Source organism: Cricetulus griseus, assembly GCF_003668045.3.
Source record: "Cricetulus griseus strain 17A/GY chromosome 1 unlocalized genomic scaffold, alternate assembly CriGri-PICRH-1.0 chr1_0, whole genome shotgun sequence".
In the NCBI taxonomy this organism is placed as follows: domain Eukaryota; kingdom Metazoa; phylum Chordata; class Mammalia; order Rodentia; family Cricetidae; genus Cricetulus; species Cricetulus griseus.
This window is the reverse complement of record NW_023276806.1, coordinates 136,141,389-136,166,336: the sequence shown is the minus strand read 5'-3', so window position 1 is coordinate 136,166,336 and position 24,948 is coordinate 136,141,389. Positions and strand designations below refer to the sequence as shown.

The 24,948-nt window shown below is 42.5% G+C and overlaps 1 long non-coding RNA gene across 15 annotated transcripts in view; it reads left to right on the top strand.

The window, feature by feature from the left end:
* The first annotated feature begins 244 nt into the window (after nt 1–244).
* LOC103163365 overlaps nt 245–24,948 on the top strand; it is a 59,032-nt gene continuing 34,328 nt past the window's right edge. For 2 of the 15 annotated variants that reach the window (XR_004772098.1, XR_004772099.1), the window contains exons 1-2: nt 246–575; nt 15,117–23,181. This is a non-coding gene — a long non-coding RNA (uncharacterized LOC103163365). Of the gene's footprint in view, nt 576–15,116; nt 23,182–24,948 lie in introns of all 15 variants that reach the window. The other 13 variants (XR_004772112.1, XR_004772107.1, XR_004772105.1 and 10 more) reach the window with 10 other exon arrangements.

Sequence of the window (24,948 nt, the reverse complement as noted above, 5' to 3'; positions counted from 1 at the left end):
GGCCGGGTGCCCTTATTACTAAATTTTAAAAGCTTACATTTTGGGTGACCCCTCCCAAAAGAGCGCATGAGTCAGGTGATGAGCCACTCATCAGTCATAGGAAACATGCAGCACTGAAAATTTAATACAAACACACCTCCCAAAACCCCCACAAAAACCAGCCACAGTTTCCTATCACAGGGGATATGACTCACGTCTCAGCAGGGGTACACATACCTTATTATAGTCGCAAAAGAAAAAAAGAACATGTCTCAAACAAATGTCTCCCCCAATATCATCTGCACAGGGCAGCTGTTTGTGAAAATCTTTTTGAAACTTGCAAAGTAATTTCTGTCTTTGTGGTTGGTCCATAGTGCTGTGGCTTGTTTTCACCACAGTGACTCTTAATTTAAGGAACAAAATGATGGCAATGACTCCTTTAACCATAATCAGCTGAATTCAGACTCAGTTTGGAGATGAATGGAAAGAGAAGGCCCTTGGCTGACCTGGCCTCTGGACCTCCCAGAAACTGCTCCCACACTCCAGGGGCTGTCCCAGAAGCCCCACAGGATCCTAAGCTGGTATCTTTGTTTCAAGTAAGTTCCTTTTTGCTTACAAAGGAACAATTTTCCTTGCTGATGGCGGGGGCGGGGTTGGGGAGGCATTGGGAGGGGGGAATTAGAAATGAGGGAGGAAGAGAGAATCACAAAATACTAGTATTGATCTGAATCTATAGAATTAAATCCACCCACAAAGTTGCAAAACATATTTGGCAATTTTGTTCATAAGCAAAGGGTAAGGCGAATGAGTGATCAGTAGCCTGGAGACCTCATTTATATATTTATTCGGCTATTCAGTAACAATAATTATGGAGGAAAGATGGAGATAAAATACAGAGGAAGGGCAGTGCAAAATAACAGCAAGGATATCTGGAAAAGTCATAAGGGATCACACTATTAACTACCTGCCTAAAAATAAAATCTGAATACATGTAAATCTATGTGTAAGAATGTGTATTGTGGGGGAAATACTGACCATGCCAGCTTGGGAACTTGCACAGGTGATGCAGACCACGCCCAAGTATATATAGCTTAAATAAAATTTCCTCATCTGGGCTCACTATGTTTCCTTCAAGAGCCAAAGACAACCTAACAAAAACACTAACCAAGCACAAGAAGGCCTCTTTTGAGTTATTTGGTCAGGGTTGTCCAAGAGACTTTTAAAACATTGTAGACTATTGTTATTTTCCTTGGATGCCCTCCAGGGGTGAGAGGTGAATATCTATTGCTAAAACACCATGCTCTTCAGACAAAGGGCCTGAGGCCCCTGAACTGGAACTGACCTGGATACCTCTTTCCTAAGGAGAAGCTCTCTTGGTACCAAAAGGCAAGCTCCCAAAGGAGGGAAACAACCAACAATTCTACCTAGTTGCAGTGCCTATGGACCACAGCAGTGACCATCAAGGCACAACAACTCTAAGGATGCAATAGTGGCATGTATATTTTGGTGGTAACCACAGCTCTCAAATTGCACTTAAGACACCTTCAACAAGAGGGAAATCATGTCTCATATTGTGAACCTAACCAGTTACCCAGGACTAGTGAGGTCACGGGCCTGTGAGGAAAAAAATCACAACCACTTTACTAAACTAGATTAATCCCTAACCACACCCTCAAATTTGTCCTTCTACCTGGAGAAAAGTGTGGTTCTTACTCTTTATCAAGGAAACTTATCTTTACAATAGATGATTATTACAGAACACCACAACCAATCAAAATAAAGAGTTGCAGAGCCTTGCCCCAATACATACATCTACCAAAATAATCCTACCCCTAAGGTTCAGGGAACATTGTGGAAGAAGGGGCAAAAGGATTGTAAGAACCAGAGGATCAGGGAGTTTGCTATGAAATTATGTCTTTTCATAAAGCCAGAAGCTACACATAAGATTTCACTAACATGATTGTCTAAATATGAGCTGGACAAAGATAACAGTAGACATGTTAAAGTGGTGGTGGGGAGAATGAGACACCAGGACACTCAGTCCTACACAAAGTATTACATGCACCTAAGGAATGCTGAGAGCAGGAGAAATAATCTTCCCTAAGGAAGAGTAGACAAATTGGTTATCCAATACCAAATGGTCAGCCCTGAAAACAGACACACAAGCAACATTATAGAGACTGAGCTGGTTATATATAGGAATATACATGGATGTACATATGAAAAATGTACATAATGAAAAAAGAATCCATGAAATTGAAGGACAGTAAGGAGGTGCATGTGGCACACTTTGGAGGGAGAGAAAAAAGGGAGAAATGATATAATCATAAAAGAAGAAAATTTTATGGAGGGGAGGGTTTTTTTTTAACTCAAAACTGGATTTCCCTTCTGTTTAAAATTACATCAAATCATTATAGTGTTATTTAACATGTAAACTGTATGGCTATATAAAAATGAAGTATGATCTAAAAATCCTTGAATCTTTATAGATAGTTCTTAGTGGTTAGCCCCTCTGTTAGATATTTAATCACTTTTAAAATCTATAGTCAAGGCACCCTGTCCTATTATGAACTAATGACTCCTAAATGGTGGTTGACCATATCAAAGTTTTACTGTAGGATAGATATATTTGTATTTTGTATTGCTAGAGAATTAGGGGTTGGGATTAGAGTCCAAAGTAATTACACTTTCAGCTAGAATCCTTGACCTAATGACATTCTTGTACCTTGTGTCTCTCTGATGGTGTCACTCAAGTAGAAAAATGTTCTAGTTTCGGTAAAATTTTTCCTTTTATTGAATTTATTTGTTCAATATTTGTGCTGGATATTGAACCCGGGATTTTATGCATGCTAAGCACATGTTCTATCACTGAGCTTCACTCCAGAACTCCCAGACTGAATTAAGTCCTAGGCACCGCTAGTCCCTCCAGACATTGCTATTTCCTTACACCACACCAGGGTGTCACACCAGATGACTTGACACTGGTGACCAATGTTTCAGAGAAAGCTCAGGGCTCACAATTAATTAGCCTGACAGAGGCACTTCATATCATTTCCTTTCTGTAGACGTCTCCAGTGAGGGGTTGAAGAATGGCTCCCAAAGACACATTTGTTTGAATGCTTGGTCAAACAAGGAGTGGAGCTATTTGAAATGATTGCAAAGATTAGGATGTATGGCCTTGTTGGAGGAAGTGTGTCACTTCAGATAGGCTTTGAGGTTTCAAAAGCCCATGTTAGGCCCATATAACTAATATAGCACCTGTGTGTTTATTTGGGGCTCAAGGGCAGCCCAGACTTGGAGGGACAAGAAGCTGCCAGCGACACCCAGTTCTCTGTTTGGTGCATTATTCCCTTAGTTCTCATGGAGGAATCATTGTCCTTGTAGCGGGTGTGTGTGTGGTGCCCACCAACATCTTGAAGGGGTCACATCTTTTATAATAGATATGACAGGAAAGTGGAGAGTGAATTTGCCTTCTCCCATAGGGAGGGTCTTTTCAAGTTGACCACTTAAACTATTCCATGCCACTGGCCACTGCCATTAAAAGAAAGACCACTCTAGGTGCTTTTACACAGGAGGTAGCGATTCAAACTTAACCAGTCTGTCATTTATTTGAAAGAGGTGCCTGTAGCTATAAAATACCAATTTATCTCCTTCACGATGAACATTTAAGTCTGTTCATTACAGAGCACTTCCGAGATGTACTTTGACAGTTCTGTTTTCCGCTAATCGTTCTGAAACTTATCACATTTATCTTCCATTTGACTGAGTTTCCTGTCCCCCATACCTCAGAGCTTGTCACAGATCATGACCTCAATGACTCTGAACAATTCCTAGGCAGCTTTAGCTCCATCAGCATTACCTGGAAGGCTCATTAACACCAGTAGGGGAGCAGCACCCCACCCCGTGAGGGTTTCTGATGCATAAAGAGTTGGAGTTTGAGACTATTCTACCAGGTTCCAGGGTCACTGCCCTGGAGCATGCAGGGGCCTCTTCAGCCACATCGTTAAAATTATTGCAAGATAGAAATCTTCTAAAGAAAAAGTATTTTATTCACATTCAGAGTTACAAAAAAAAATACTCATGCTACTTATTCTAAACAAAAGACAATTAAAAGTGCTCTTCTACCATTGGAATTTTGACAGAGGTTTTCAAATTGAGCCTATCAATATATATCTCTATATATACAGATAGATGTACCTTTCAAATCCTTGAATGTGTGTATGTGTGAGAGATAGGGAGGTGGCGGGGGATGGGGAGAGCATGCCTTGGATGTCCGTCTTCATGCACTTTTAATTGAGAAAAAGACTCTCACTGGCCTGGAACTCTCTGATTAAAACAAGCCCTAGAGCTAGAGTAGACACCTCTACTAGAGTTAGAATCATAAGCATGTACTGTTATACCCCAAATTCTAGTGTAGGGGGACCTAATATTGCTATTGATACATTTATAATTTAGGTTCTGCTTTCTTTATCTTCAGTGGCCAGGCTCCATACAACTCTGGTAGTTACTTGTCTTTCTCACCCATGCCACCTCATACCTATAATGTCAGTTATATTTTAAGAACCATGTTTCTGGTTACTGTTTTCAAAGACTAACGTAGCTGTATTTCTCTAGGTAGTAATGTTTATACAATCTAGGAGTGTTCTTGAATTTCCTACTTTCTCAGGAATGCCCAGTGGCTCCCTGGTGCTGCCCATATAGACTCTACATTTCTTTGACTAAGCTTAAAAGCACTCATCTCTGGCGATTAGATACCTAGTACATACCACAGAATTCAAAGTTTTTTTTGTTTGTTTGTTTGTTTTGTTTTTTTTTTTTTTAAATCTCATCATGTAGCCGAGGATGGTCTTAAATTGGGAATCCTCCTGGCTTCACATCCCAAGTGCTGGGATTACAGATGTGAACTGGCCTTCCTATGGATTTTTATTTGCTTCTTTTCCTAGACAGGCCAGGAAATACATTTCCAAATTCTTTGTAGACTAACCTGGTTCAGTGTTCCCTTTGGGTAAAAACTGGAATAATGTCCTGTGAGTGTAGCTCACGGTGGTGGACTATGAGCATAGCATGACCCAGATCCTGGCTTTAATCCCCAGCACTGTGAAGTTAACTGTCAAAGAAAGACATTTAGCTACTTTCCTCATTACTACAACTAAGTGTCTTATAGGTATGACTTAAGGGAGGAAGGTCTTATTGTGACTCAGGGTTCAGAGGGTACATTCATGGCAGTAGGGATGCCTAGTGGTTGGGGCAGCTCCACCCATAGCAGCAGAACAAGAGACAAGAAATCCTCACATCTTAGTGATCAGGAAGCAGAGAACATGGGCAAGAACCAGAAATGGATGCTGCCTACAAGATATCAACAGTTCACTTTGGCTACCTTAGACCATAACCCAAAGGTCCCTTAAGTCACCACTAGGTGAACATGCGCTCCTGGGAGACATTTTATATCTGATCCATAACACTACATCGTTTAGGAGAAAAGATCAAAAGGTCTCTCTCAAAACCACTACTTCCAAGATGCTTGGTTGTTTTATGTCCACAAGAAACAGGCAATAGTCTTTCTTCTGTTTCTGTGCGTGACTGTGCCCCACTTAAACCTAACAAGGATGGGCCCTTGAGCAGAGGGCACCCGAGAACATCCGATCTTGTGATTGAATGAATGTTCAGGCCATTGCTGTACTCAGTTTGAGTCACTTCAGGAAATCCAGGGGGCTTTCATTACACATGGTGAGTGTGCTTCCTGCAGGAGGGACTGACCGTACTTGGCATCTTCTGAGTGTGTATGAATCACCACTCCATCTGGCTGCTATAGAAGTATGTATTGTGTTTTATTGAATAAGGGGGTAGAAAGTCACAGAAAAACATCACACACTGCAAATGACCAGGGAATAATTTGACTTGCCATGGTGCAACTTAATTTACACATTGGTCTCGAAGAAGAAGAAGAAGAAGAAGAAGAAGAAGAAGAAGAAGAAGAAGAAGAAGAAGAAGAAGAAGAAGAAGAAGAAACCATCTGTTCCTTAAATACAGCTTAGTCTGGGCACATGCACCAAGAATGGCTTTGATTATTATTTGTTTTAGTTCAAATCTCCTAGCTTTATTTTTTAATTGTAACATTTTAAAAATAGAATAAAGTGCTTCCAGGCAATAAGAGAATGATAAATAGTATGAAAATAGGGAAAGAAGATCTTGTATTAAGCAAAATAGATGAAAAATAAAATAGAACAAAGAACAAAGATCCCTCCGAAATTTTAAAGCATTTATTCCCGACCTTACTAAATATGATCTATTTAGTAGATTTTTTCAAACATCTGATCTGTAGCCGTATTTTAATACTTGACATATTGTCTCAAGAAAGAAAATAAAATGAAATTGTTTTCCAAGCTTAGATCATACAGGGAGTGGGCTATTATTCAAATAGAAGAATCAAGCTGGTTTTGCCAATTCTTCATGTTCTACACACTGTCAACAGTCTTGGAAATGTACAGACATGAGGGTTTTACATGAGCATTGTAAGATGGAGATTTGAGTACTTCTATCAGAGAAGGAGAAAACTCCAACAGTACCTAAATGTCCCAAGAACAACACACATTTGCCTTGAAACGATGTCCAGCTGAGTGGTGTTGAATGTCTTCTGAGGGCAACCTGGATTGCTTGAGACCTTCACCGAATGTGGCTATCCATAAGTCTGAATTTACGGCACAGTCTGAATTTGTTTCTATGTAGGATTAGAATTAAGTAAGAGGACAGCTAGCACCAAAATTGTGCTCTCGGTTGTCTCTGGCTTTCCCATGCCCAAGACTCTATATTATCCAACAGGCTTCCACAGCAGAGTTGAGTAATAGGTATGGGTTTTTAGCTTTTCTTTATTTCTCATAGGCATTAAAACTTTGTTTTTTGTATTGCAGTATGCTGTTTATGTATGTCAAATATTTGCAACGGCTTGCCCCTTCCTAGAAGGGGCTAAGCTGTGGTCTCAGTATCTTGATAATACTGAGTGTTATAATTTAAGAAAAGCAGCTTGGGAGAGAAAGATGCCACGTAACAGGGTTCAAGTAGAAGGGTTTTTTATTAAGGGAAAAGGATCATAAAAAGGGGGAAGGGGAGGGAAGAGACCAGCTTCCAGGGATAGGAGCATTGGGAAAGAGGAAAGATGGGCGCGCGCGCGCACGCGCACACACACACACACACAACACACACACACACACACACACACACACACACACACACACACACACACACACACACTCTCTCGGCGGGCGGGTGGGGGGGGGGCGGGTCAGGCAGACATCGGGAGGGTGAGAGATTGGAGGAAGTTAGTGGATGTCCACAGGTGGTGCTCTTAGTGGCTACAACTGAGGGCATATCCTGTCAGAACCCCAAGGATAGGCCAGCACAGATGCCTGAATACTAACACCGAGATTATCAAGTATTCTACTTCACTGTCTCTTGTCTGCTCAGTCTTCCTGTGCTACACTGAGAGTACTGTAGTCATTAGTAAGTATCACTCCTTGAACTCAGCAACCCCCTCCCCCCCCCCCCCCCGCACCACAAAACTGTTCCCTTCTCCTACAGTGCTTCTTGCTGGGAAGATAAGAATGTCTCCCTAAGGTGGTGAGAAAGTCCTCTTCCTTCAAACCGTTTTCCTTTTTATCTGTGCCTTGGATTTCAGTAGTCAAGCCCTGTCCTAGAGCTCCCATGAGGCAAAGGGCCACATGATGTCTCCCTGCTTAAATATAGAAAGAAAAAGCAGTCAACACCTCAAAGTGTTACCCCATTAAGCAAGTATTTTCTTGCTCTTGGACTTTTCAGCTTGGGATCTTGATGTGACTATTTAAACTCATGGTAGAGACGTGAGGTGCTTTGGGAGTTTGGAACTGAGTTTGGCTGAACCCTGTCACTGAACTTGCATTAGAATGGCTATCGTAAAAAGGATGAAAGATAAAAAATGCAGTGAGGAGGAAGAGAAAGGAGAAGGGATGTACTATGTTGGTGGGACTGTAAATAGAATAGCCTGTTACAGTAATTTGAGCACTAGGGAGGCAAAGGCAGGCAGATCTCTGAGTTTGAGGCCAACCTAGTCTACAAAGCAAGTTCCAGGAGAGCAAGGGCTACACAGAGAAACCCTGTCTCAGGAAAAAGAAAGAAAGAAAGAAAGAAAGAAAGAAAGAAAGAAAGAAAGAAAGAAAGAAAGAAAGGAAAAGAATGTGGACATTCCCTTAAAAACCATAGAGAATTACCAAAGCTCCAGTGTTCCCAGTTTGTGGTATATATTGAAAGAAAACAAAACTAGTGTATGTAAAGAGATGTCTGCACTACTGTTCACTATAGCACTCACTATCCATGATAAGTGAGAATTCTGGAAGTACCCTATGGGTCCCTAGTAGATGGGTGGATAAAGAAACTCGCTATGTGCACACAAAGCTCCAAAGAGAGAAGGAAATCCCATCATTTGTGAAGACAGGGATGAATGAAGAGAACAATATGCTGTGGGAAACAAGCCAGGCATTGAAAGACAAAGAGCACAGCAAGTAACTTATATGTTATTAAAGATAATCTATCTCATAGCTGTAGAGATAGGAGTGATGCTTATCATTGCCTCGGGAAACTAGGGAGGGAAAAGTCAAAGGATGCAAGGTCTGTGACAGGAAGGATGCATTTAAAAAATCTGAAAGATAACAAACATACCGACATGTTCAGTGACAATATTGTATAACTGAGACTGCTTTTCAAAAAGGATTTTAACTATTCTCACCATAGAAATAAAGTATGTGAGGTAATACATAGGATAATTCACTCAACTTAGGCACACTATAATACTACATTATTCAACAGGTAATGTACTATAATAATTTGCAATGTATAACTTTGTCAAACATATAGTACCCTTCTTAAAAACAAAGATTTTATTTTATATGTATGTATGTCTGTGTACCACATGTGTGCCTGGTACCTACAGAAGCTAATCTGAACCTCTATTTTCTTGCCATCTACCTTATATAAGTATAACTTCTACAAAACTCAGAGTTACCAATCTACTTTGTATCTACAGAAAATAGAGAGTGAAGAATAAATAGAAAAAAAAGGCATGCTTCTGATTTTAGTCATGCAGATTCTAGCAATATCCAAGTTTCCTTATGGCCAATTTAATTTCTATTGCTAGAAATTGATAAATATCTTACAAATGCTTGGGGTTTGTTTTTTGTTTGTTTGTTTGTTTGTTTTTTGGTTTTTTTGGGAGGGTTGGCAGGGAAGGTTGGTTTTTCAAGACAGGGTTTCTCTGTAGCTTTGGCGCCTGTCCTGGAACTTGCTTTGTAGCCCAAGCTGGCCTCAAACTCACCGAGACCCACATATCTCTGCCTCCTGAGTGCTAGGACTACAGTCATGTGCCACCACTGCCCAGCAATCTTACAAACTCTTAGCTGCAGGTAACCTCTTCACCCACTGACTGGGCCAACTCCATATAAATGAGTTATGCTTAAGATGAAATACAAACAGTGAGTAGCAGGACAAACTTGTTTGTGGAAACCCACTTTAGGAGCCAAGAACACAGAGCATACCTCCTTCTCTTGTTTGCTGCTGAGAACAAGAGGTGGTCTAGCTGGAGCTTGATAGAGAGGCAAGATGGCCTCAAGACATCTGGGGAAAATTGACTCCATAGATGAGAGGCAGGCTCAGAGACTCTCGTGGGACCCTTCACTTCCAGGGATCTCTTGGAATTCTGGCTTCCTCTTGGGATGATTCTAAGCCCTTTGGCATCATCAAGCCACCAATCAGAGCTACACATAATTCCTCTTCTGCTGGGTCCCTCCATCTTTCTAGCATCGAAGACTTTCCAGCACCAGGGTCTCATGTCCTGAAGTCTACAAGATATCTTTTATAGCCTTCAATCTGTTACCACCACACCTACAGAACCCTTTGTTACCTTTGCCTGTATTTTCTAGTCTGAGTGGTGGTAATGAAGGGCTGGGGGTAGGTTTCAAGTCACCTCTTATATTAGGGATCAGTAACATCAGCCTTTAAAGCCAAAAGTATTTGTAAGATCTCTTTTTAAATCTATAGCAGACTTAACTTCTTCCACTTAAACTGATTTCAGGAGGAAATGTCAGGTTCAAAGCAAAGTTCGGTCTCTTCTCTGTGTGTTTGCAAATGAACAGAGCTGGATCTGTTGTGTCCTGTCTGAACGGCTATCTATTTGTACAGCTTTACGCATCTCTTCACAGAACACCCATGAAGTCACAGCTCATATTTCGGCTCTAAATATTCAATCCTTTGGCTTTAAACACCCATAAAGGCTATTTGTCAAAATGGATCTTAAACTTCGCCCCACAGTTCTGCAGAGGATCTTTAAAGCAATGCTGTAGGGGTGGGGAGGAAAGGGTGGGGGAGATGGGGAAAAGTCGGCCATTGGGCAAGCATTTATTGAGTGCCAAGTACGTGCAGAGCATATGGTATCTAGTAATAGGTGCTCTGAGAGGGATAAAAAAGAAATGGAATACATGTTCTTGCTCTCTAGATAAGGAGACAGAAATATAAACACCGTCAGCTCAGTGCCACATCCAGACATTTCAACCTTGTTTTCCAAAGATACTTGCATGAAAATCAGGAGCCAACAACATGGGGCACAAAAGAACATTTTAGCAGTTGTGTGTGTGTATGTGTCAATGTGTGCCTGTGTGCATATCTCAATGTATGTGTGAGGGTGTGCATATGTGTGTGTGTATTTATGTTTGTGCATGTGAGTATGTGCATGTTTGTTTATATATGTCTCTGTGTGTATAACCCTATGTATATGTTTTTGTATGTATATGTCCAAGAGTTGTGTGTGTGTGTGTGTGTGTGTGTGTGTGTGTGTGTGTTCATGAGCTTGTGTGTGTACTCTTGCATGTACATTTGGCTGTGGGAAACAGACAGATAGACATTAGTGATTATAGAAATAAGATTGATGATGTAAAACACAGTTATACTATGTCCTTGATGAGCTTTCTTTCATCTTCCGACCCACGATGCCTTTACTTCACTTTCTGAGATTCCCAGCAGCAGCTCCCATGTCTCCCTTCATTGCATCAGCACCTTTCTGACCCTTGGATTAAGGTTATTTGCTTTGTCAAGTTTGCATTTCTTGTGGTCTTGGGTGAGGACAAACTTAGCTCCCTGCTGATGGCCATTCACGTTTAGACTGCTTTGGTTCTGAAATGCATGGCAATCAGATACTTGGAGGACACTTGATATGTGTGGGCTCTAGAGGACGGCCTCAGACGCCTGTCTCTGTCTCAAACATATGAGCTGATCAATAAAACTTCACAAGAGCAACTGATCCTCACATTCTTCATCTGCTAAACAAAAATTCCCTCACAACATTATTATGACAGCTAAATAAATTAATGCATGGAAATCAATGAACACAATACTTGACACCTAGTGTCTTGGTTAGTGTTCCCATTACTGCAAAGTGACACCATGACCATGGCAATTCTTATAAAAGAAAAACATTTAATTGGGGAGAGGGCTTACAATTCGGAGGTTTGATCCAATATCAGCATGGTGTTGCTATTAGTATTTAGGCATCTGTGCTGGCCTGCCTTTGGAGTTCTGACAAGATACACCCTCAGCTGCTGCCACTAAAAGCATCACCTGTGCTTTTTCAATATGTTCCCTGACCTGAACAAATGCCTAAATACTAACAATGGCATGGCATACAGGCAGACATAGTGCTGGAGAAGTAGATGAGAGTCGTATATCTTGATTCAAAGGCAACAGGAACTCAAACAGGGTGGGAACCTGGAGGCAGGAGCTGATGCAGAGGCCATGGAGGAGAGATGCTTACTGGCTTACATCTCCTGGCTTGCATCCCCTGCCTTGTTTAGCCTGCTTTCTTATAGAATCAGGACCCCAGCCCAGGGATGGCACCATCCAGCATGGGCTGAGCCCTACCCATCAATCACCAATTAAGAAAATGCCTTACAGCTGGATCTCATGGAGGCATTTCCTCAGCTTATGCTCCTTCCTCTCTGATGACTTTAGCTTGGGCCAAGTTGACACACAAAACCAGCCAGTATACCTAGGCAGCATTTAATAAAATTTTAACTAACATGTGAGCTGAGACAATGGCTCAGTTGGCAAGATACTTGCCATACAAGCATGAGGACCCAAGCTTGATTGCCCATAGGAAAAAATAATCAATGCTAAGACTGGGCAAATAACTGCATGGATAACTTGTTTGCCACACAAGCATGTGAAGCCTGGAGTTTTGATCTCAAAGCCAGGCAGATGTATAGGAAAACAGGATTTCTGGAGTAAGCTGGCTAGCTAAACTACACAGGATTGGTGAGAACAGGGTTAATCGAGAGACCCAATCTCAACAAAATAAAGGGGCGGAGCTATTGAAGAAGATATCCAGATTAATTTCAGGCATTCACAGAAACACACACACACACACACACACACACACACACACACACACACACACACACACAATGACTTTTAAAAGCTAGATACTAGAGCTGTGTGGTGTTGGCTCACGCCTTTAATCCCAGCACTCAGGAGGCAGAGGCAGGCAGATCTCTGTGAGTTTGAGGCCAGCCTGGTCTACAGAGTGAGTTCCATTATGGCCAGGGTTACACAAAGAAACCCTGAGTTGAAAAGCAAAAACACAAACAAACAAACAAAAAAGCTGGATACTCTGATCTGTGCCTATAATCTCAGTGCTGGGGAGGCAGAGATAGAAGGTCCCTTGCTCTCTGGCAGTCAGTCCAGTCTCATTAGCTTAAGGTTCAGCCAAAGACCTTGTCTCATAAGCATAGACTACAGCATGATTGAGGAGACATCAAATGTTGACCTCTGACCTCTACAGGTGCTCACACACACAACAAACTTAAAATTTATGTTAATATCATTTTCATTAATATTCATCTACTGTCTGGACACTTGTGACAAGATTATTTTTATTCCAGCCTGCAAAGTATATAACTAAGAGAAATACAGGAGCTGGGACCCACTCCGTCCTTTAAAGCCAGCCTTTAAAAAAAAATGCTGGCCTTATAGCCAAGCACTGCATGGAGGACTTTCCTCCCCCTCCCTCTTTCATCTCCCCACAAACATTTCTTATATATATTTGAGGTGTTGGTATTGCATTGGATTTTAGGAGAATAATGAGAAGATAGACACAGCTTATGGTCAGGGAGAAAAAAAAAATGACAAAATTACTTCAGGTGTTGAGCCTGAAGAGATGAGCTCTGAGTTCTTCACAAGGGGTTCACAGAACACAGGTTCTCCAAAAGTTCAGGCACACAGCATGTTATGAACTTACATTTTTGAAGCCTGTTATTTGACTGTCATTAATTCAGTGGTGCTTTCATCCTATGGTCCCTAAACAAGACTGCCATTTTCCAGTGAGCTACCAAAACAATTCATACATTTCCAAGCCCATATTTTAAGTGACAAAGTGGACCTTCATTTTCAGATTTGAACATAACAATTGGGCTTTCCCCATCAGCTTCCACTGATTAAAACAAAAACAAACAAACAAAAAAAAAACGAAGTATGAATTTAGTTTAAAAAAACTTTTCAAAATATATCTATAACTGTTTATTTTAGCCAAGAGTTTTAAGACTCTTCTGGATAACTCATAGGGATGGAGAATTTATACTGATTGATTGATTGATTGATTGATTGATTGATAAATCATGTGTGAGAATCAAGTGCAGTCTCATTTAATTCACACAACAAGGAAGGCAAATCAGTTTTGTTTCTATCTCTTTTTATGTTTTAGGAAACTAAGACAGGGAGATTTTGAAACTTAGTCCAAATTTCATATCGAGCTCATATTTAAAGCCAAGGATACTATTTATTGGCTCTGAATGGTACTCCTAATTTGGGTATGAGTGCCCTGGCCATTTATAGATCAAGAAAGGGGTTTCCTTCTACATCCCTGGTCTGTGTGACTTTATATAAGCACCACTAGTGCAAACCTTTCCAACCATCTGTCTCTTCTGCATTGCCTAACACAGCTCTCCTCCGGCTTCTACCCATCAAGTCATAATGTTCTTTCTTCCATTCACAGACAAAGACAATGCTTGTTTCTTAAACTAATGATCTATTTTATATCTCCCATTTCTGATTTTCCCTTGTTCTTTCATTCTGATGATCAGCTATCAGGGTCACTAGGGTTATTTTATATTGTCCAAAGTAACTCTAACCAGGCTTCCTAAGACTGTGTAATGTGCTAACTTAAGAATCACAGCCCTAGATAATAAGAGTTAAAAGTGATGGTTAAGACCTTTTAAACTCCATCCCCAGATCACAGTTCTTGTTAGTCTTCAACATTCTTTTCCTATGTAGCGAATTGAAGTTCCTAGCCCAATGTCAAGCATGTAGGAGAATTCATCCAAGCATCCAGCCATGTACATAGTGTTCATAGAATGCACATTGCTCTAGATCATCTCTTGGCTTCACTCATGCAATCACTATGGACCATCCCTTGACATCTTGCATGGAGTAACCCCTGGAGCATCTCTGGGTGTCATATGTGCAGTATCCCTGTTTCCATCTCTTCCTCTCTGCTTTCATCTTCAAACATAACAGTTTGTATTTTTTCAAACATTTCTGATGCTCTTGTAGGTCCCAAAGCTACTGTGTGTGCACTCTTCTAATCCTCCCAATACCCCGATGTTGTGGGAATTAGCAACAGTCCCTCCAACTCCAAGATCTGTGTTTCTGAGTTTGCAACACAGAAATTAAAATAATGCTACCTGCTCGGACTGTTTTAAGTGAGTTAATATAAGAAGTCCCCAGGATAGGGTAAGCTCTGAAGAGCTTTTATTTAGGAGTGTTATTCGGCTATCTTATAAATTTGGAAATTGAAGTTCATATGGAGTTATAACCAGAACAATCAAAATTCAAACACAGCCGTGTCTCCAGAGTCTAAACCACTCTCCACTGCTCCACCACTTGCATTTTCATCTTCTTTATTCAAATATCCCACCCTCTCTAATGTCAGTCCTCATTTGTATTCCAAGAATACCTTCGAATGTGGTGCATAACATTGACCCTGAAAGACAATACAGAGCTACACACCTAAGACAGGTAAGATGTCAAATATACGAGATATGATATTCTTGTGTCAATTGCCTTGACAGGTGGTGCAAATTTCCCATTCTCTGCATGTACCGAGAAGATTCGTGGAATAGTCCCTGTGGATACTTCTAGCTGTGGCTAAGATTCTTAATCCAGTGCCTTGGACCACTCTGCCACGCTACTCAGCTACAGCTAAGATTTTTTACACCACAAAGACAACAAAAATCAGAGTCAGCAAATGGAAATGGTGCTTGGGGCAAAATCTGCAGGGGAGGAGGCCAAATTTCCAGGAGTCATTTCCCAGTGGGGGCCCTCAAGATGGGCCCATTTCTCTGGCAATGAGTGAGGACAGCAGGTAGGAAAGGGGGAATTATCAGGGGTACTCCCCCAGAGATGTTTGCCCAGGGGTTTCACTGTGGGCCTAGGACACAATAAGATTCCAGACTTAAGAGCCCTTTCTGTCCTTCTTTGGGTACTATGAAAGCAGGTGTTCAGTCCGAACCAATCCTTGTGTCATTAGACAGACCACATTGTTTGTCCCACTTTAGAAATGTGGGGGACACTCCAGTGGCAGAAGCTTCTTTGTGTTAACTTGGAGGGGTGTTGGAAAGAGATGAACATTTGAATCAGTGGGTATCTGTGGCTATAAATAACATAGAGGAGCCCATCTAGTGAACAAGAGGCCTGGAAGAATAATACCCAGCCTGCCTCCCTGAGCAAGAGTGAAATCCTGAACAGACGCTTCTGGACTTCAAATCAGCTCACCGGTGTTTCTTCCCACCAGCCCGTGGACTGGAACTGCACATCAGCTCTTTTGAGTCTAAAGCCTGCCTAGCTACTCTGCAGATTTTGGACTCACTATCAGTGGCTTGTTAGTCAGTTTCGTACAAGACACTTTCTTCTCATCCTACTGGTTCTGTTTCTCCAGAAACCTTGACCCCTCCCCAAACTAAATTTTTCCAGATACCAGCCAAGCCTCAACCTTGCAAGTAGATTTTGCAAGAATTGCAGAGCCCTTGAGAGAAGTCTCCCTCCACTGTGCCTTCCTGTTAACTCATTTCTGCACATTACTAACTTGCGTGCCAGAAGTCACATGGATGTTAAACCATGGAGCAGTGGAGCTCACAAGCAATCATGGAGTTGAAGAAAAAGTACATGGACAGAAGTTGACTGTTAGTGTAGGAATGGTTGAGACAGCGGGCACAGAACCCGGATCAGTGGCTTTCCTGGGGTAGGGGAACATTCAATGAGGACTCCAGAGTAATGAGACTAATTGTGGAGGACTGAAGAAGGCTAGAAACTCTTTGCCATTCCTTACACGAATAAGTAGAGTTGATTTCCTGTATTCCTAGATCTGGAATGGTATGTATTTACTGTCTCTAATAGAATGCAGTCAGTGTGGCATTGTGGGAGTCCTGGAAAGGAGCTTTAAGCAGCCTGGCCCTTTTGTGTTTCTGTTCTTGGGACCCCTGAATAGACAGGTGATGATGCCTGAGTACCTGCTGAAGAAACCAAGAGAAGGGGTGAGGGAGAACAGCCAGACACAATAGGACCAGCTGTTCCAACTGAGGTGACACCCAGCTAATTAATGTCACTGTGCCTTAGCCAAAGTCAGCCTCAGAGGAAGCGTTGGATAAAGACAGACTGTCATAGCATCACCCTGCAGGGTCCCACGGTGACCACGGAATCATGAACAAATAATACAATGAGGTGGCTTGAAGCCAGTAACTGTGGGCATCTGACTTCACAGCAAGAGATAAGCATTACAGAGTGGCAGCTGGGACAGTCGGAGCACAGTGGCTTCCTTGTAATGATGGAGCCCAGAGCAAAAAGCAGGAGCAAGACATCTGAGCTGAGGCAGCAGGGCGGCTCGGATCTTTTCCTGCCAGTTTTCCACTGTTTCACAACACTGACGTGTGTCACTTCACAGCAAAAACAATCTGTACCCTTCTGAATGAGGCACTACCCCGGAATCTCTTCCAGACCTCATCAGCCCTCAAACCACGGTCTGTGAGCAGCCGAGGGAGATCCCATACACAGTGAGTCATGTTTATCTTTGGAGTGCTGAACGCCTTGTGTGGATCTTAGGTCACCGCTGACCCGTAGCCTGCAGCTTGTTTCTTCACCGGGAGCCAAAACACAGTGCATAACCTCATCTCCGGCAACATTCTCAACAGGGCCCGAGTGTCTGTGCACGGGTGCCAAATGTGCCTACAGTGAGTCCAGAAATGTAAGAATTGCCCACAGCCAGTCTGGCCGATTTTCTGGACAGTACTGTTGAGGTACTTAATTACAACACTTAAATCTAAATGTGCGTATCCAGGCACTGGATGCTCCATTTATAGCACAAGGGGAATTCACCTATCCATTTAGCAACACAGCGGGGGAGGGGGGCTGGAGGGTGGGGGGGACACTTAGCCTGTCACAGACACATTTAGAAGCCGTGCTTCCTGAACTCCGGGGATTGCTTTTATGTCTCTCACAAGAGATAAGACAGGATCATAAGGGGATCTGGTCAAGGCAACACATGGGTAAATGGCATAACAGAGAATACGGTGAGAGGAAAGTTCGGGGATGGCGGACATCACTTCTGGCCAAAGGAAATAGAAACTTGAAAGATTTCTTAGAAGTGTAATCTATCACCCTCAAACTCGGCATTTAAAAGCCCCACACAGTTATTAGCTATATGACCTTGTGCAAATCATAAATTTTCGACGTCTTAGTTTGCTTATCTTTTTAAAAGGAAGGGTTGGGCTAAGCGATCTTAAAGGTTTTTCTGCTCTAAAGACCTGGGATACATGAGTTTTCATGAGAAGACCCAGCTAAATGTGTGACAATCTATTCTTCATACAACCAGAGTGGCTTTTAAAACCCAAATAAGATAATGTTTCCCATGGCTTAAAACCCTTTCATGGCAGCATTTCAAAGAAAGCCCAAACTCTTGTGATGCGCAGTTGCCTGTGCTCCCAGCAACTCTGACTCCCCCATCCTCCCTCTGGCCTTCACCCATTCACCCAGGGGCTTCTTTCCCTCTGTCTGAATGTAGGAATTGTATTTTTCAGGGTAGCTGTGTTTCAATTCTTGTTCCTCTGAACCCCTGCTTCCTCTGAGCTAGGCAGCCTGGGAGTGGAAAACAGTACCACCCAGGAATCCTGGCAGGGTGAACCGTTGCAGGGAGAGCTGGCAAGGCGGAGTGTAGGCTTCTCCTTTGCTCTATACTGACTTTCAGATCCATCTCTTGACTTCTCCCCACACTTCCATCTCTGGCTTTCAGGGCTTTCAATTGCTGAAGGTTTTTGGGGAGGCTTGACAATGTGCCTTAGATCCACTACTAAGTGCTCAGTGTTTTGCATTGTGCTAGCCCACCCAACCTTGCACTTTTCAGCTTACAAAAATGTCTTCACTCTTAGAGTCTACAATCCTCTCCTCTCCTCTCCCCTCCCCTCTCCTCCTCTTCTCTCTTCTACTCTCATTTCTTCTCCCCTTCTTTCCTCTCCTCTTCCCCTCTCCTTGGCCTTATCTCCCTCTCCTTCTCCCTTCCCCCCCTCCTTGCCACTCAGTTCTCTCCTTTCCTCTCTCTTTTTTTGTCCCTCCCTTCTTTCCACCCATTCTCTCTGTCTTTGTTTGTGCAAAGACAAGGATTAAGGAATGCCTCATTTCTCCCGTGTTTAGATGGAGTGCATCTGGTTTCCTCTTATGGTTGTTCCTCCTTGTTTAGGTATTAGTTAATGTAAGAGCTGGATTCCAGTGCCTGTTCTGAGCCCCAGTAGGTCCCTCCTGGAACTGTTTATTAAAGAGTCCTGCTGGCTTCTTTCTCAACATTTGCTGTAATATTCAGCTATGTTGTCATTACTTAGCAATTCAGTGATTTTAAGTCTACCGCTCCCACTACAATGCACTCACAGGGGAGGCAGGGGCCATCCTTTTCCTCCCATCAGTTAGTGCTAAGTGCTTAACACAGTACCTCATTTTGGACAAATGCTTGAGGATTCCTCCTAATGAATGTTGGCACTCTCCATTAACTGAGATTTGCTGAGGGGAAAACGGGGTGAAAAGAGACAAAGATCAGCAAATCACACGAGGGAGAAGACTCAGGAACATCATCTTTGGTGTGCAAACTTTAGAATAGGAGCTGTAAGACCTCTCAGATGAATTATGTAACAGGGGACAGAGATAATGATATCCCAAATGAATTACATAAGAGTGAGGGGCAGAGTTAACGATTGTACATTCACTCCTGAGGCTGCCGTACAATTACAATGAGTCCATATAGGTAGAGCTGTGGGAGCAGTGTCTGGCACGTAGTGTTGGAGTAGTTGGTTGGCGATGGAAGCTGTATATCCAAGACCTGTTCATTGCTTTAAGCCTCTGTGGTTATTCAGGAATATTTATTGCACCGAATAACTAATGCAATGTACAACTGGTGGAAATCTCACAAAGCAACCCAAAACCTCATTTCCTTCCTCTCATGGGTTGTCAAACCTGTTTACCAGATTTCAAAGCTCTCTTTTGTTATTTTGACTTTTTGTGTGTTTGTGTATTGTTTGTTTGTTTGGCTACTACTACAGTCTGAATCCATCACAGCAAATTTCATATGGAAACTCAGTCGCTATTTTGTTACAATTAAAACACAGGGCCTGCAAGAAATCCTGGATCACAGGGGTCAGCTCTCAGCTGGGATTAGTGCTCCATAAATGACCCTGATGGTATCTGCTAGCCTCTCCATTATGAGGACATAGCTTACAAGCTTCGTATCAAACATGACATCTCTTTGTCCCTCCCTCACTCACCAAGAAGTCTACCACACCTGTGAGTACATGGGAAGCACACATTGAACTTGGTGGGCTATAAGAGGCTGGGAAAAGGCTGGGGTGGATCTGGAGGAGTTAGGGGAATAGTGTAAATGAAAATGATCAAAGTGCATCACATGTGTGTATGAAATTTTCAAAGGATTAGCCAAAATGTTATATTAAATAAAAGAGCTCTACCACTAAGCTGTATTCCACCTACAAACACCGAACATTCTGATGTCTTTTTCTGGCACCTCTGAGCCTCCAGAAAAGGGAGGACTAAATCACTGCTTTTCATAACTCAACTAAGCTGTGTGTGAGAGAGGGGTACACGTGTGTCAAGCTATGGTTGTGAAGGGCTACACAGGCCAAGGTATGGGCATGGAGGTGTGTGTGGGAGGAGGGCTACACATGTACCAGGGTATGGTGATGGGGGATGTTCTTCTGTATGCTGTGAATATACAATATACGTTTCTCTTATTGGTTGTTGAATAAAGCTGTTTTGGCCGATGTACTGGCGGGATGTAGTCAGGCAGGAAGAATAGGCAGGGCTACCAGACTAGAATTCTGAGAAGAGGAACAGAGTGAGTGAGTTGTGGGAGAGATGCCATGTAGCTGCCCAGAAAGAAAGAGGTCTGGACATCACCAGTAAGCCAAGACCACATGGAGATACACAGATTAATAGAAATGGGTTAAAAATTAAGAGAGAGCTAGCCAATAAGAAGCCTAAGCTATAGGCCAAACAGTTTATAATTAATATAAGCCTCTGTGTATATATTGGAGATTAAACAGCTGCAGGGCTGGTCTACATATGGATGAGGAGGTATGGGGAGTACACATGTACCAGGAGTACGGTTATGCAGGCATGGGGGGAGGGGTAACACATGTGCCAGGGTATGGATGTGGAGGTCAGAGGACAATTTAAAGACTTCGTTCTCTGCTTGCACTATGTGGGTTCCAGGGATTGAACACAGGTTATCAGGATTGGTGACAAGTGTCTATACCTCCTTAGCTATCTCACTGGTCCCCAGTTTGCTTCCAGAGATGTCATGTCCTTTTTCTTAGGCAGCAACTCGTGACAGTCATCCCATGATAGCAAGGTTCCCTCTAAGACTCATCATCTCTTGCCTTGGACCACCACTGGCAACATCATGAGGCCAGGAAACACCTCTCTGCCTCTCAGGCTAGTCACAAGCTAATCTCAGCTAAACAACAAAGCTTACCAAAGAATTGAATTAGTTATTTCCATAAAAGTGGATCCTCTTTTATACATGACCCATCATTAATAGTTCAAAATCCTCAGACTCTAGCTAAGCCAAATGTCCTGAATCCCATGTATTCTGGGGACAGAATTATATTTCACTGTAGGGACATTTTCCTTGACCTTCTGTTGCCAAATACTTTACTCCAGAGTTTTCTGCTCCTTCCCTTCTTGTCCCTCTTTCCTCATTCATCTTACCTAAAACACACACAGGCACACACACACACACACACACACACACAGAGAGAGAGAGAGAGAGAGAGAGAGAGAGAGAGAGAGAGAGAGAGAGAAAGAGAGAGAGAGAGATTCTGATTAAGGCTATTCTTGTTGCCATGTAAGACTTGCTGGCCAAATTGTGGTGAAATTTAACAATGTGGTGAGAACAAGAAATTGTGGCGTCGGGGATAAGTAGTGTCCTGGTGATGCCAGGGGCTACTCGTCGAGCTGACCGTGTGCTGAAAATGGCAGACACTTCTTAAAATGGCCCTTGGAAGAGCCAATGGGAATCCCAAGTAAATGTCAGCCTTCTTGCTGACAGACAGGGAGGGGGAGTTGGGGAAGAGGGACTTCTATTTTCCCAGTCAGGGTGAATTTCCTCCATTGTGATAAGTGACCTCTTCTATTTCCTAGCAAACTAGATTATAACCCTCCAAAATGAAACACCTCGCCACTAATACCTTCATGAAATGGGGTGGACAGCTGTTGTATTTGCCTGTCTAGGCTGTATCACTCTCTAGTCTGATAACAGTCCGCTGGGATCATGGTGGGGGACAGCTCACTCCATACTGGTGTCTAGGGCAGGCTCAAGACTCAAGCTGTGTCACCCCAGAAAGGAACACACTTGCCAAAAAAACTTTCTAAAATGAAACTCATTCACATGCCTTGATTCCAACCTCAGTAACCTGAAGAGGATCCAGGCTGAACCTAGGCTCTCATAGCTGCTCACACACCTGTACTGAGACCGGACTCTTATGCCATCATTTTTATTCTGGGAGCCAGTCCTAGACTTTTCTTTCTCTTTCCTTTTGAAATCTTACAATATGGGTCTCTTGTGTCTTGTGTCTTCAGTCAAATACCTCAAAGACCCAGTGGAAGAAGAGATGGACCTGGGATATCACGAGAGGAAATGTTGTAACCATGCTCATTCATTATTTGCTCTATTGGGGAGTCTGTGGTGTTTCCCAAAAGTATATGTGCTAAAAAGGCATAGTCCCAGCTTGGTTTTATTGACAAATGGCAGAACCTTTAGGATATTAGACCCAGGGAGAGGTCACTGGGGATGCATCTCTGCAGGGGACAGTGAGACTCTTGCCATTCTTTGCTCCTTCTTTGCCTTTTCTACCTCATCTGTACCATATGTTCATACCACAAGAGTCTGTGCTGCCACTGGCCCAAAGCAGTGGGATCAAGCAACTATGAACCCTCTAAGTCTGCGAACCCAAATAAATGTGTCTTCTCATAAGTAGATTTATTTCTAGTATTTATTGTGATAGCAAAGATTTGACAAAAACAAACATGTACAGCAGGAAAGCCTGATTCTCTCATTTCTTGTTCATGTTCATTTCACCATGAAGTCACAAATTTCACGGCAACCCTCCTTCCCCCTACCATAGCCATCATTTCTTTACTGAATACATTTTGAACACCTGCTGTATGTCAGACTGTGATTGTAATGGCAAAAATTCTGTTTTTGGTGAGGCTTGCATTCCAAAAGGAAAAAGAGACATTACTGAAGCAAACAAGTAGATTAGCAAAGCAGCTGGACACAACAGTATGAAATAGGAGAATGGCACAGAGTAACCACAGCCTTGTGGTTAGGGGAAACCTGCCTGAAGAGCAGACTTTCAAGACATAGATCATTTTGGGGGAAGCAACCATGTGAAACTATGTGGGAAGGAATGTTATCTAGGCAAACAAAACAGCAAGGGAAAAGCCCCGACGTGGGGACAAGCATGATGTATCACAACACATGTGAGAGAAAGATACAAAATGGCCAAGGACATTTGCAGGGGCCAAGTCATGCTTGGGCTTCTAGACTTCACTAAGCTAAGAAGTTTGGATTCATCTTCATTACTGGTAAGGTCTGGGAAAAGAATGCCGCAATGTAATTTGTGTTATTACCATAATTGGTCAAAGCGTTGGTAATTGATTATAGGAAGAAGAAACCAGATGGTGGCCATTAATAGTCATTCGTTCTTTCAGGAAATAATGAGACTCAGGTGAACATGGTGAGAGAGAGGCGAGGGGACCCAAGATGTGTTTGGCCATGCAGCTACAGGTGCTGGAAAAGGATGCATAGGACTCTGCTTTTTCCTAAGATGAGGAAAACTTAGAGGTGGGATAGGAAAGGAAGACGTCAAAGCTCCGTGCCAAGGAGAAAATTGTCCTTCAGATGCCCATGTTCAGCTGTCTGGAGTCCTGTGGAATGTGGGGTTAATGCAAAGTTGGAAGCCCTTAGCATATAAATGGTGATTGTAGCATATAGATGGTTTAATTATGGTTTGAGAATCCTGTACCAGGCTTTTTCTTTAGGCCCATCAATCAGCTTCCAAATCATTACATGGAAACTTATTAGTTTTGAATGCTCTGCCTAGCTTAGGCACATTTCTGGCTATCTCTTTCAACTTAAATTAACCTGTTTCTCTTTATTTACTTTTTGCCTTAAGGATTTTTACTTTTCTTACTTCTGTATATTTTACTTTCACTGCTTCTCATGTCTGCTGACTGGCAGCTGCCTGGATTCTTGACCCGGGAATGTCCCTCATTCTCTCCTCCCCCTTTTCTTGTTCCTCTGCAATTGACAGTTCTCTTTGCCCTCCAGCCCTGCTTATGCCTCTTCTTCCTAGCTGTTGGCCGTTTAGCTCTTTATTAGCGCAATCAGGTGCCTTAGGCAGGCAAGGTGAAACAGGTGCAACACATCTTTACATAATTAGGCACACATCCTTACATCATCAAACAGTTGCAGCACAGATGTAATGCACCTTCGCACAGGTAAAGTCACGTTCTGCAGCATAAACAAATGTAACATATCTTTGCCTTGTTAAAATAACATCCCACAATAGTGTCCCCGAAAAGTTCATGCATTGATTGTAAGCTTGATCCTCAATGTGGTGGCAGAGGCTGCATTAGTCATTTTCCCATTGGTGTAATAAAAAATGCCATCACCAAAAGCAACTCAGGGAAAGAAACATGCATTTTTTGGCTTACAGTGTCAGAGGGATAAAGTTCATCATGGGAAGCAGAAGGTGAGAAAAGGAAGGCTATAAAACCTCAAAGCCCACCCCCAGTGATAGACTTCCTCCAGCAGAGGTACCATTTCCTGAAAGCTTCATAACCTCCCTAATATCTCTACCAGTGGGAGACCAAGTGCTCAAAGGCATGCGTCTGTGGAGGTGCATTGCTCATTCAAACCGCCACACATGTAGCGAACCTTAAAGAGGTGGACCTACAGTGAGGTCCTTAAACTCTCAGAGGTACTGTGCTCAGAAAGGAATACAGGGCTCCAGGAGGAAGAACAAGTTATCTTAAGCTTGGAGAGTACTTGGAGTCACTGCCTCTGGCTTCCATCTTTGAAATGGGATAGTTACCCCTACACATGCTCTGCTATCTGCTCTGGGTTCTTATTTGTGTCATGATTCTTGGACATTGGACCCCGGAACTACACATTAAAAAACCTTCTTTACTTATAAAGTTAATCTGCCTCTGGTGTTTTAGTATAGTGATTAAAAATGGGTTGGCAGAGGTGGTGTTTATGATCGTGGGAATACATGAAATAGCCAAAGGAAAATTATGCTAACTGATGAAAAAGGGGCTATAGATGAAGCCTATGTGAATTTGTTAAAA